Consider the following 13,718-nt stretch of genomic DNA (forward strand, 5'->3'; position numbering starts at 1 on the left):
TTACAAAAACTAATCAGTTGACAGGGTTACTGTTACCTGTTTCTTAATGTACTACATGTGTCAAGCAATCTTTGAAATACTGAACTTGCCAGAAGCTACTTTGTAGCTTGAATTGTAGCATGTGCTGCTGGCAGGGTGGAATGCCCCATCTTGTCTGGTTTTAGGCTTTGGACCCAGACATTAAACATGACCATTTGGTTGAACTTCTTGCAATTTGGAGATGAACGAATGAAGTCCAAATGAAAGAAATGGAAACCTAACAATGCTAGCCCTGCAAGAAAGTAATACTGAGCACCACAAACTGCTAAGGGCAGTGTTAGGCGGATATTAACTGATCCTCTGTGCATGACTAAAGGAGTAGTTGTACTTTATTCATTCAGAGAAAAACTGCATTTTATCAGTAACCTCTTTTCTTCTGCACCACTTCATTGCTGCTACAGAGGCATTAGCTCTTGAGACAGGGTGTAAGAGGTGGAGAAAGTGTGTAAGATATTCCTACAAGTCTCCTACCTTTACGCAAAGTCATTCTCTGTCATACCTGATCTGGACATTTTCAATATGCAGCACTTTGAAAGTGGTTTATGAACACTATTGATCCCTATTTAGAGCAAATCTAGTCTTTGTCCTTCCTTTGTTTTTGATCAAAAAGACTTTCCTAGTACTTGCGCATGAGGCAAAAACCCCACAACATTCTGGAACAGGTACAAAAAGAGCCCAATAAATGTACCCCTCCCTTTTTCTTTCACATATACACAGAAGATAATATTTTCTTATGCCAGTTATTTTGATCCTTTTTTTTTGTGGTAGATAAAGGGTAGGGAGAGAATAAAAATAGTGGCTCATTTCTAATACAGTGAGAACTGCCAAGGCAGCAGTTACCATTTTGTGCTCAATCCTTTCTGTTGTTTTTAATCAGGACTGCTTTGAGACTCATGTTGCTGCAGCACTAACAACTGACTTGTATCTTGTCTCCTTGGGAAGCAGCTGTTCCCACTTAGCAGTGGGAGATGCTCAGAACACAGACATTTACCTTAAAGAACGGGGTCAGTGCGGTTATCTGTATAGAAATACCACCCCACTTCAAAGGGCAGCTATTCCTTCTCTAGTGCCCAAATATTTAGGAGAGAAATGTTTTTGTTTCCTATAAGAAACATTTAACAGTTAACAAATGCACTGAAAATTGCCTAAAATATATTCACAACAACAGCAGAGCATCAGAAAGAAGATGATCTTGTCCTGCTCTACAGCAACCCCTACCCATACAATCTGAAGCTGTAAAATTTTACTTATATTTGCAATGCATTGTGTTTCAAAGTACTTGCAAGATAATTAACCATTGCTCCTAAATATATTTCAAAACCCTGTACCATATTTTTATCACCTGCAACTTCATTTTTTGACCATTAAAGGTCTGTAAAGGAAGCAATAATAATATCCCAGAGTCCTGACTCCACTGCGGACTTTAACTGTAAGGATTCTTTTACTTGCAACAGATAAGTGGTCAAATCCCAGGGATAAACTAAACATTACTATCGTAAATGTCACCAGACATTTAGTGTCTGGAGAAGACAAATGCAAGGATGTAATTTACATAATTTTGACTCTTTACCATATTATATATGGCGTTCATAAATATGTAAAATACTCAAAAACATGACACTTTAAGCCCACTACTGCTTAATACAAACCACACTGAAAAATCATTCATTAAACTCTCAAGTCTGATGGGTAACAAGCTGCACAATAGCATTATACACCTAAATTTAAAGTCAAAGTTTTTTATATCCTACTGCAAAAAAGTACACTTTTCAAGATCAGGTTTTTTTGGAAAGTGAAAGCCTGACATCTGCTGGTAATTATACAAACTCTATAATGTTGAGCCAAATTGTCTTCAGTTTAGGTTTTCAACTAAGATATTTTAGAATATATAAATTATTCAAATAAAACTTATCTAAATTATTACAATAACGAGGTTTCAAAACAGAACTGCACCAACATTGCTTTCACTTGTTAGATGCAAGATAGCAAGTTTCTTAGAATTTCCTACAAAATTTTCCTGCTGGAGAAAAACAGTTTTCCACCCACATGACTTTTATTCACCTTATTTTTACTAAATTAGGAGAAGCAATTCTAGTGCTACTGTATTTCACATGCGCTTTTGTTTAGATTGAACATTTTTAAGAAAGCTATTTCTACACTGCTCTGAAATATTTCAGTCATTCTACCAAAAAATACGATTGCTAACGGAAACAAAAGGACTGCAGGAATGCCCATTAAAATACCCATCTGTAACAAAGGCTTCAACAGATGTCTTCATTTAAGATAACTCCTTAGGAGCCAGCAAGGACATGAGAGAAAATAAAGGATATTGCACTAACAAAAGCAGCAAAAGGGGACTTCCCCAAAGTTGATAAACAGAAGGCTTTCAGTTTTTCACCCTTTCATGAGTTGAGCAGTTCTTTTTAAAATACTTCAGAACTTAAAAATAGAAATAAGTAGGACTCAGTTTCACAATATCTTAGTGCCCATGATTTTATGAAGCAAATGTGTAAAACATCTTGGTAAAACATAACTCAGAAACTTATTTTGTGTGTGAAGAGGTCAGCATACCAGAATGAAAATGATCCTGCTGTAACAGAACCAGAAAATAGGAGAGAAAGAAAGAATATACAAGGGAAAATGCAAAATTTTAAAACATTTTATGAATTCTTTAATATGGAGGTAGTAAGTAAAATGCTTTCTCTGAGCAAGTTTAAAGAGGAGGACGGCACAGGAACCCTCAGAACATCCAAAGTTAACAACTGAGCTTTACTGAAAGCCCAAATGGATATCAAATAGCAGAGCTTCTTCAGCCACAGAAAGTAACCCTTCATTCCAAACACAAATAAAATTTTATTTGACAAGATTTTCTGTTGCCCTGTAGAAACATCACCATGAATCCAGTGAAATAGAGAGAAAAAGTAAAAGCTGGTGTCTCCCTCAATTTTTATCATCTCATTTTACCTCTCCACCAACAAACCAATAAAACAGAATTAAAATCTTATAGAACAGCTTTTTGATCCCCATATCATTGTGTGCAGTTCTGCTGGTTTGCAATGTAAAAGCTATAGTTTGCTACAATACTGCCAAAAAGAGAGCATAAATGAGTTACCTTGAATTTAACAACAAATGTACATTGGTTTTCTGAATGCAAACTATTTACAATTCTTTTTGAAAGAGGGAAACAACCAAAAAAAAAAAAAAAAAAGTGGGAGAAAAAAAATGAAGGCAGAATTTAAAGTCAGAGCCAGCAAAAAACTTTACTTGCTGGCTCCAGGAAAATAAATAGTTTACACCTCCTATAGCCCCTCAAGTGCAAAAGTGTTAAATGGGAGTTGCACCCAACAGAACTGAGCAGACGCCTCTCAGTATTTGACACTGGTTTCCCAGACAAATAAGCAGCACTGAAAACAAGCTGCTGAAATTGCTTGTGTTGACCGGTTCTTGAAGGATTACACTAAATTATAGATACTCATATACACTATACCTAGTTAGTGTGTCTCCCTGAAAGGATACCATTAGTAAAATACAAATAGAAGTTCCACATTGTCCGTTTTCTTTAATATTAAAAAATCTGAAATTTTATAGTACCTGAACCACTCTTACTCCTGATGGGATAGGGACAGCATTAAAAAAGGAGACATAACTAACAAACTCATGACATTATATCAAGTACCCAGGAAAAAAACAGCCATACCTACCTGAAGACACCCACTGACTTTGATGAATATTGATACTTTCTTATTAGGAATTATCTTTGCCTTTGAAGAGAGGGAGACCTCATTTTCAGGCAGTCAGCAGCTGCTTTTCAGATTTCCAGTCACTGACTTATAAAAACAGGAGACCGGGGAAAGTAATAGTGCTAACTATTCACCAAATTGAAGACAACACCTACATAATCTTATGTCACAAAAAAAAAAAAAAAAACAACACAAAAAAAAACCAAAAAAAAAAACCAAACCCAAACCATTAAATTTTTATATCTATATCCTTTTAGAAGATTTAGGTATTTGTAAGGATTAATCCCATCCATTTTAAGAAAACAAAAAATGTTCAATCTGCAAACTCTTTACCTTGGAGACTTCAGAAGTATTATAGCTTAATGCTATTCTGGAACAGCGTGGTAGGGAGTTGCTTTGCCAGTTGTTCTACTTATTTGTTATACTTTTTAAAAAGTGAAAAAGGTTAGGTTGTTTACGTAACAAGGAACTGCATTAAAAATCAGCTTGTTGAGATGAAAAAAATATAGAAACCCACAAACACTTATCCTATATCTGGGTCAAAGATGTTATTTTGAACTTTAAAATTAAGTGGCAGCAAATTCTTGAAGCAGCAGACTTCTGCTTTTAGACCTTCCAACCAAGCTTATGAGACACACTTCACTTTCTCACAAAATTAACTTTACACCCTGTCATAGAGCTGTTCTCCAAGTACAGAATGATTATGAACTCTATCACAGAGTCAAGTTCTCTTCTACATATGAAGATTTATTTTTTTCCTCTTGTCTTTTTTCCCTTCTCCTTCTGACAGAAAGATGGCAACTCTAGATGTCAGAGCATGAAAGAACCATTGAGATCTCTGTGCTTTTTCCAAGACACAGCACTGCTTCACTTGGAACTGTTCAGAATTCTTTTCTCATCCACCTTCTTCGATTTTAGCAATTATAAGCAATGCATTTCACAACTACAAGTAGTACAAAATATTTATTGACTTTATCTCTGTAAATTTCTGCCTGTACTGAATCAATGTTTTCAGTGATGTGTACTAAATTGCATGTAACAAATTGCACAACCACTTACATCTTGAGAGCAGAAAGTTCCTTTTAAATACAATTATTGGCAAAAAGCACTTGAACATCATTAGAAAGTAGTATTTTTAATGCTTCCTACTCAGTTCGGGATTATTCCAGCATCAATTTGTGCAGATGAAATCCAGCTTCAGAACTATACTTAAGAATATGCAGATACAAGTGCTCATGTTCTTATACTGCATGGATTTTTGCAAAGAGATATCTACAGGGAAAATGACTAAACTAAATGCAAAGCAAACCTGCATTAACTGTGAAGAATACAAATACCCCATAATACTAGTAACTGTTAAATCCACATCTTGCCATTAAGAATCACAAGGGCTATAAAAATAGCCAGAGTAACCTTTAAGGCCTTTATTTAATCAGTTGCTCAAGACATTAGTACCTAGATTTTTAGAAATATTAATTTGATATGGTGGGGGAAAAATTATAAGTAAATATTCAGTTACTAGTACTCATAAAGCAATTTTTGTTATTCATCTTGCACTCTGCTTTTACATGTGTACACAGTTTAAAAAAAATCTAGATAGCAACAAACCCAAGCATAATAAAAGCATCCGGGGATCATCCATTCATCTGTTATTTTCCCCTAGTTAACCCAAAATAAAAACAAAACCAACTTCCCCACCCCCCCCCCCCAAAAAAAAAAATAAAAAGAATACTTTGGTTACAGATGTATTTTAAGTTTTCTCAGTGCTTGGAACTATTGCTACAGCTCTGTGCTCCTAAGTCTATATTTAGCAAGTGACACTGTATCCCTAAGAGTTTGAAAGGACCTTAAGACCATCTAGTTCCAACCCCCTGCCATGGGCAGGGACACCTCACACTAAACAACGACACCAAAGGCTCTGTCCAACCTGGCCTTGAACACTGCCAGGGATGGAGGATTCACAACTTCCCTGGGCAACCCATTCCAGTGCCTCAACACCCTCACAGTAAAGAATTTCCTCCTTATATCCAACCTAAACTTCCCCTGTTTAAGTTTTAACCCATTACCCCTTGTCCTGTCACTACAGTCCCTAATGAAGAGTCCCTCCCCAGCATTCTTATAGCTCCCCTTCAGATACTGTAAGGCTGCTATGAGGTCTCCACGCAGCCTTCTCTTCTCCAACCTGAGCAGCCCTAACTTTCTCAGCCTGTCTTCATACGGGAGATGCTCCAATCCCCTGATCATCCTTGTGGCGCTCCTCTGGACTTGTTCCGAAGTTCCATGTCCTTTTCATGTTGAGGACACCAGAACTGCACACAATACTCCAGGTGAGGTCTCACAAGAGCGGAGTAGAAGGGCAGGATCACCTCCTTCGACCTGCTGGTCATGCTCCTTTTGATGCAGCCCAGGATACGGTTGGCTTTCTGGGCTGCGAGCGCATACTGCTGGCTCATGTTAAGTTCTGAGGAGTTAATGGATCTATTGCCTGAGTTCTAGCAACTAAGCCATCAAAATTTTGGAACCATACTTTAGTTTTGGGAACTGCTCTCTCACCCTTTCTACAGCCTGTACATTTAACACCACTTGACCTCATACACTCAGGTCAACTGAAATAGTTTCACTTATGTTGATATGATTACACAAATGCCAGTTTGCAGCCACAAGAGCTTTTCTACCTCAGCCTCCAAGCACATAACCTAGCAGCTGCCCCGTTATCATGATGAAGAGGACGCTACTTCAACCCACCTCCCATTGCTCCGCTCTCCCTCTCAGGGTGGAAAGGGGCTGCTAATGACCACATCCATACAACACAGGTAGGGAATGCTGACATCATCAGACACACCCCCCCCCCAAGAGAAGTACAATATTTAGGTACACTTGCTAATGACCCATCCCCATCTATACCGTCATCTTCCCAGTGGTAAGATTTATCAGCTATAAATCATCCCAGATAACAGTTTATACCACTATTTCCAGCAACAGTTCTGTATCTTCCTAGAAAATCTGTGTCAAGCTTAAAAGTTGTGGGTTTGTTGATGGAAGAGGGGGAAGAGTCAGACTAAATATTCAAATGCAAATACTTTAGGGAAACAGATTCTACTCCCACCTCCAGTGGATGTTACTGTACAAGCGAAGAAAAGTAATTGTTACATAATATGCATTTCAAGACCTAAAACTCAGGTACTCTCAGATGCACACTCCCACAAGCCATATTTTGTAAAAAAACCACCAATATCTTATTCTACACTTCAAGATAGGGGTGAAGGTGCAGACCCCACTGTCAAAAAAAAACACTTCCAGGCTACACAACCTCTGACTTTTCTAGAGCCAGATAGATAGAGAGAATAATTTAATACTATTTACTGACTACTTTTTCTTGAATCTCCAAACAATTACAACTTTCTACACTGAGCATAATCTCTTGACTTCATTAACTAATACTTCCTGTTCTATCAGCTATGTTATTAATGAGACTAGTGAATATCATGAGAGCAAGGAAAAAAATAAAAGAAAAACAAAACCAAACCAACAGCCTCACCTCTAAAATATGAAACCAAAGTCTTCCAGTCTGATATTACAGAACTACCACATATATCTTCCTACAGCTCACTATCAAATACCTTATTTCAATCAAAATATACAGTCTTTGCTGTTTCCAGGGATGCTCCTTTGATTAATTCTTCAAAGCCATTTTGCAAGTCCTAGTGAGATACTCCATTTAGGAGTGAAACTTCACAATACAGACGGGTGACAATGAGGCAAAGTTCACTGCTCATGTGGAAGTGGATGAGAGCTTGTGAAATGAGATAGTTCTACAGTAAGCTCAGATAACACATCTGATTAGATGTGTAATTCTAGATAACTATGATAGCTTGCAACTGTAAAAGTCACTTTACTTTTTAGTCCTAACATCTGTAAACGTAAAACACTCCAATCCTTAAAAAGGGGAGTGCTAGCATTGGCTGTTGCTACATTTTTAGCTACATTGCAGGTGGCAGGGCTCCTCCCTGTTTCTTACTATGCCGATTCCTGAAGAGAAAAAAAAAAAAAAAAAAAAAAAAAAAAGGAGCAGGTAACATTTAATGAGAAATGGGAGCTAGAGCGGCAGGAAAGAAAAAGAAGCTTTTTCTTTTTCTGACCCTCTCCTGTCAGAACTGGGAGAAAAAGAAAATTACTTTTTAGAAATAAAAGTAGAATAGATTAAAACCAAAAGACCTAAGCAGCCACAGACAATCACTGTTACTTCACGATCACAGTTAACTACTTTTATCTCAATTTTCTATTACTACCTTACAAAAAGAGCTCTTGTGCCTGCCTGACTTGTCAGCCACTCACTGCATCTAATGCAAACCATTCTTAAAGGCAAATACATTTTACACTTAAACCAAACGCTCACTTCTGGTCTTCCATAGCTGCATACAAAGCTAAATCCCTCTTGTAATAGCTTCTACTACCACTCTTGAAACCTCTCCCGAGTATCAAACCCAACTCATTCACCTCAGCATGAGTACCCAGGACCATAACAGTCACTTGGAAAAAAAATAAACCAATAAAGCAAGAAAAAACACTGAGAAACAAGGTGAAGTGATTTAAAAACATTGAACCTGTTGTCCTAGTTGCAAAGCAGAAGCAAAACCCCATGGGCAGCATCCAAAACCTAGCTCTGCAAGGCACTTCTTAATTAGGAAGCCGTAATTACCCCCTTGCCTACCAAGCACCTATGAAGGCAGCTGGGAGCAGCCTGTGATTAGTCACATAATACCCCAGGCAATTCTAGGTGCGGATGAGTCCTGATTTTGAAGTGGTCACTTGCAAAAGCACTTTTGGTGTGTCTTAAGGTAGCCAACATCTTTGGAAATAAATATGTGTTTTTCTTATAAAGGATTTTGAAATTGATGGATTACAACTGCAAGACACATGAGAATTGCTGTTAATGAAGTTAGGTGTAAAATAAAAACATGTTTTCAGATGACAAAAATGTTTGCTCACTGTCATGGTCCTCTAGTGCTAGAAAGAGGTATATTATCTCTAATGCATTTCTACCAGTTTTAAGATTTTAAAGGAGTGCCAGCTATTTCCTCATAGTTAATGAGCTGGAGCACCACTAACAAGCACAAGGGGGTACAGCTGGAAAGCAGAGTGTAGTTCCAGGTGACATTAGTGAGTGTCATTAGCACTGAGCTGATGGAGGGAAACGGGTTAGAACATTAGGCAGCACTTTTGGCAGTATCTGAGTTTGGAATATTCTACTCTTATTATTGTGAATCTTAATATTATTATGTAACTTGTTTGGCTCCACAGCTTGTAAGTCTGGATAATGTAACTGTACATTTTTGGGTTTGGTTTTTTTTTTTTTAGTATTTTCTGATTAGCTTACGCATAGAGGATTTGGAATTTCATTATTAATGTTTGAAAAAAAAAATCATAAATCCAACTCTGCTGGAGTCTGGAGTAAACAGAAAAGAGGAGAAAATTCTGACTGTCTTTCCATGTAAAACAAAGGCAAATTAAGAATTGGTAACTAAGAACAATTATTGGCAGATGAACTACATAATAACTTGCAAAAAGGAATTATTACTGTGAGACAATAGTAAAGGGGAAAAAAAAGAAAAACACTTTAACAGTGGAATGCCTGCTTTGTCTTTACCTATGCTTTGTCTCTTCAAGAACATGAAGATTCATAATAACAGTGCCAGGGAAGTGGTGGAGGGCATCAGAAAAAGGTCCAGCCACAGTTTGGCTTGTTTAAGCTAAGTTTGGGAGGTTTTTATTTGTTTAATAAAAATATCCCTGTTGTGACCCTGTAATATTAGCGTTCACCTGTGTGTGTACAATGGGACTCATCACTTTCAAGAGTATGTGCCTGTTTGCTTGTTTGTTTGCTTGAGTGTTGGAATGGAAGGTTACAGGCTCTTTAGAAAAGAGAGGCCCGGCAGAGGGGGAGGGGGAGTTGCCCTTAATGTTGGGGATAGGCTGGAGAGTATGGAACTCTGTCTGGGGACAGGTGATCAGTTAACAGAGAGTTTGTGGGTCAGGGTTAAAGGGAAAATAGCTATGGGAGACATTACTGTGGGAATCTGTAACAGACCGCCTGATCAAGAGGAATCTGTGGATGAAGCACTCTATAGGCAGATGGGAAAAGCCTCACGCTCACAGGCCCTTGTTCTCATGGGTGATTTCAACCACCCTGACATCTGTTGGAAGGACGGTACGGCCCGGCACAAGCAATCCAGGAGGTTCCTCCATTGTGTGGAAGACAACTTCCTTCTGCAAGTAATAGAGGAGCCGACAAGGAGAGGTGCCATGCTTGACCTTGTGCTCGCCAACAGGGAAGGGCTCATTAGAAATGTGATGCTCCAGGGCAGCCTTGGATGCCGCAATCATGAGATGCTCGAATTTGAGATCCTCAGGACAGTGAGAAGAGCGTGCAGCAAGCTCACTGCCCTGGGCTTCAGAAGAGCAAACTCTGGCCTCTTCAGGAACCCACTTAGTAAGATTTCATGGGATATAGCCCTAGAGGGCAGGGGGGCACAAGACCATTGGTTGATATTCAAGGATCACCAGCTACAGGCTCAGGAGTGTTGCATCCCAACTAGAAGGAAGCCCAGCAGGAGGGCCAGGAGACCTCCTTGGATGAATAAGGAGCTCCTGAGGAAAATTTGAAGGAAAAAAAGAGGCTTATAAAAGGTGGCAGCCAGGACAGGCAGCCTGAGAAGAATACAGTGATGTTCTCTGGGAAGCTAGGGACCAGGTTAGGAAAGCTAAGGCCCAGTTAGAATTAAACTTGGCTAGGGATGTGAAAGATAACAGGAAGGGATTCTATAGGTACATTGCAAATAAAAGACAGTCTAGGAACAACACAGGCCCTCTCCAGAAGCTCTGGGGAGTACTGGGTACACGGGATTTGGAGAAGGCTGAGGTTCTTAATGGTGTTTTTTTACCTCAAGTCTTCACTGGGAAATGCTCTGACCACACCACCCAAGTCTTGGAAGGCAGACGCAGGGACTGTGAGAATGAAAACCTTGGGTCCACTGTAGGAGAGGATCCAGTCCGAGACCATTTTAAGAACATTTCCTGATGAAATCCATCTGCGGGACCTGAAGGAGCTGGCAAATGAAGTTGCGAAGCCACTGGCCATCATATTTGAGAAATCATGGCAGTCAGGTGAAGTTCCCAATGACTGGAAAAAGGGAAATATAACCCCCATTTTCAAGAAGGGGAAAATGGATGACCTGGGGAATTACAGACCAGTCAGTCTCACCTCTGTGCCTGGCAAAATCTTGGAGCAGATTCTCCTGGAAGACATGCTAAGGCACATGAAAAACAACAAGGTGCTTGGTGACAGCCAGCATGGCTTCACTAAGGGGAAATCCTGCCTGAACTGTTTGGTGGCCTTCTATGATGGGGCTACGGAACTGATGGACAGGGGTAGAGCAGCTGATGACATCTACCTGGACTTTTGCAAAGCGTTTGACACTGTCCCACAAGACATCCTTGTCTCAAAATTGGAGAGACATCAATTTGATGGATGGACCACTCGGTGGATAAAGAACTGGCTGGATGGCTGCACACAAAGAGTTGTGGTCAATGGCTCAGTGTCCGCCTGGAGACCAGTAACGAGCGGTGTCCTTCAGGGATCGGTGTTGGGAACAGTCTTGTTCAACGTCTTTGTCGGTGACATGGACAGTGGGATTGAGTGCGCCCTCAGCAAGTTTGCTGATGACACCAAGCTCTGTGGTTCGGTTGATAATGCTGGAGGGAAGGAATGCCATCCAGAGGGACCTTGACATGCTTGTGAGGTGGGGTGATGCCAACCTCATGAAGTTTAACCATGACAAGTGCAAGGTCCTACACTTGGGTCAGAGCAATCCCAGGCACAGCTACAGGTTGGGCAGAGAAGAGATTCAGAGCAGCCCTGCGGAGAAGGACTTGGGGGTGCTGGTTGATGAGAAAATGAACACGAGCCAGCAGTGTGCACTCGCAGCCCGGAAAGCCAACCGTATCCTGGGCTGCATCAAAAGGAGCGTGACCAGCAGGTTGACGGAGGTGATCCTGCCCCTCTACTCTGCTCTTGTGAGACCTCACCTGGAGTATTGTGTGCAGTTCTGGTGTCCTCAACATGAAAAGGACATGGAACTGTTGGAACAAGTCCAGAGAAGGGCCACAAGGATGATCAGGGGACTGGAGCATCTCGTGTATGAAGACAGGCTGAGGAAGTTGGTGCTGTTCAGGTTGGAGAAGAGAAGGCTGTGTGGAGACCTCATAGCAGCCTCCCAGTATCTGAAGGGGGCCTATAGGGATGCTGGGGAGGGACTATTCATTAGGGACTGTAGTGACAGGACAAGAGGTAACAGGTTAAAACTTAAACAGGGGAAGTTTAGATTGGATATAAGGAAGTTCTTTACTGTGAGGGTGTTGAGGCACTGGAATGAGTTGCCCAGAGAAGCTGAGAATGCTCCATCCCTGGCAGTGTTCAAGGCCAGGTTGGACAGAGCCTTGGTTGAGATGGTTTAGTGGGAGGTGTTCCTCCCCATGGCAGGGGGGTTGGAACTAGATGATCTTAAGGTCCTTTCAAACCTTAACTATTCTATGATTCTATGAGAAATGTTTTACAAACAGTTTTAGACTATTTTTAATGGACAAAATCTCAATTTTGGAAGAAAATTGAGAAGCCAAATAAACTGGAACTTTCCTTAAATACCAGACAAATAATTATTTTCTATGTATTTACTGACAAAAATTAACAGCAAGATTGCTCCTCCAATACCTGAATTTTCAATCTAAACAGAACTGCTTCTGCAAAACCTCTTGAAATAATTTTCAAAAGCATAACATTTTCAACATTTGTAATCCAAAAATAGTGCAGAAACTCTACTTAAATCTGGCTGAGAAGCTCTAGAATAGCTAGCTTTAATTTCATTGCTCGGAAGAAACTTATTAAAAGAATAAACAACCAATAGCATTCATTTTCTCAATGTCTATTTTCAATATCTACAGCTACAATCTGTGAATAAGGCTGTATGTACAAAGTAGCAGAACTGTAAGTACGTATTTTTTTGAAGTTAGCTTCCTTTCCTGCATTGGGCTTTCTGCGTTGGGCTGCATGTTCTCAACAGCAAATGGAAACCCAGGCTGCATTAAGAGTTTGCATTTTTTCAGTCCTTAGACAAGAACTAAGAACCTCAATAAATTGCTATCTGAAATGCATCAGAAGTGTTTCTAGTTCAGATTTCCAACAAAAGGGTTTCAAGCCTTTTCCCATTAAGTAAATCAGCTGCTATCAATACACCTTTTGCACACATCACTACATAAAACATCATTATTTATGTAGTAACACATCTAAGAGAGCAATCAGGAATAATACTACTTTTCATACAATGGATAGAAGAGACAAGAAAAGTGAATGCCATTTGTTTCCATAAAAGAATGTTCTTTTTATAAATGGTTTGAGAATCATCACAGCAAAATACAGTAGTTATTTTACTTTTTGAAAGGCTTTAAAGAGACCAACTGAGAAATTTGCATCCTTTCTCCCTGAACCAAGAATAAAACAGAGCATCCTGCCCTGTTTGGTGGCTGAGAAGCAAAAAAGCAAGCTATTAGAGTATCATTTAAGTGCTCATCTATTCTGGCCTTCTCCTCAGGAAAAAAACAAGTTCTTCTCCCTAAGAACTTGAACTCAGTGATGGTTTCTTTTTCAGCCCTCTAAATTAATGACTTCAAACATAATTTCTCTTCACTGGGAAAGGCTAGAAAAGCTTCAAGCATCATGCCTGAAGCTACAATTTTAGTACCTTAAAATTCTGCTACTATCTGCTGGAAGGAATATACCATACTGGAGGAAAAGGTAGATTTACCTCTGGAGCTTTTTGATAACAGATCCTTTTCTTTATAGTTAAAAGTACCTCTTTCACAGACAGCCCATACTAACACATTCTA

The 13,718-nt window shown here is 39.5% G+C and overlaps 2 long non-coding RNA genes across 2 annotated transcripts in view; one reads left to right on the plus strand and one right to left on the minus strand.

Moving 5' to 3' along the window:
* Positions 1 to 13,718, plus strand: part of LOC133280260 (uncharacterized) — a 613,335-nt gene that overhangs the window by 551,431 nt on the left and 48,186 nt on the right. The window lies entirely within an intron of this gene.
* LOC133275341 (uncharacterized) lies at positions 4,667 to 6,617 on the minus strand. The gene is made up of 2 exons (XR_009745473.1): positions 6,525 to 6,617; positions 4,667 to 5,051 (listed from the first exon to the last, which is right to left on the minus strand). It is a non-coding gene; the product is annotated as an uncharacterized LOC133275341 (long non-coding RNA).

Source organism: Pezoporus flaviventris, unplaced genomic scaffold, assembly GCF_033815535.1.
Source record: "Pezoporus flaviventris isolate CSIRO_AGI_PZ_B2104156 unplaced genomic scaffold, CSIRO_AGI_Pfla_v1 ptg000002l, whole genome shotgun sequence".
Lineage (NCBI taxonomy): Eukaryota > Metazoa > Chordata > Aves > Psittaciformes > Psittacidae > Pezoporus > Pezoporus flaviventris.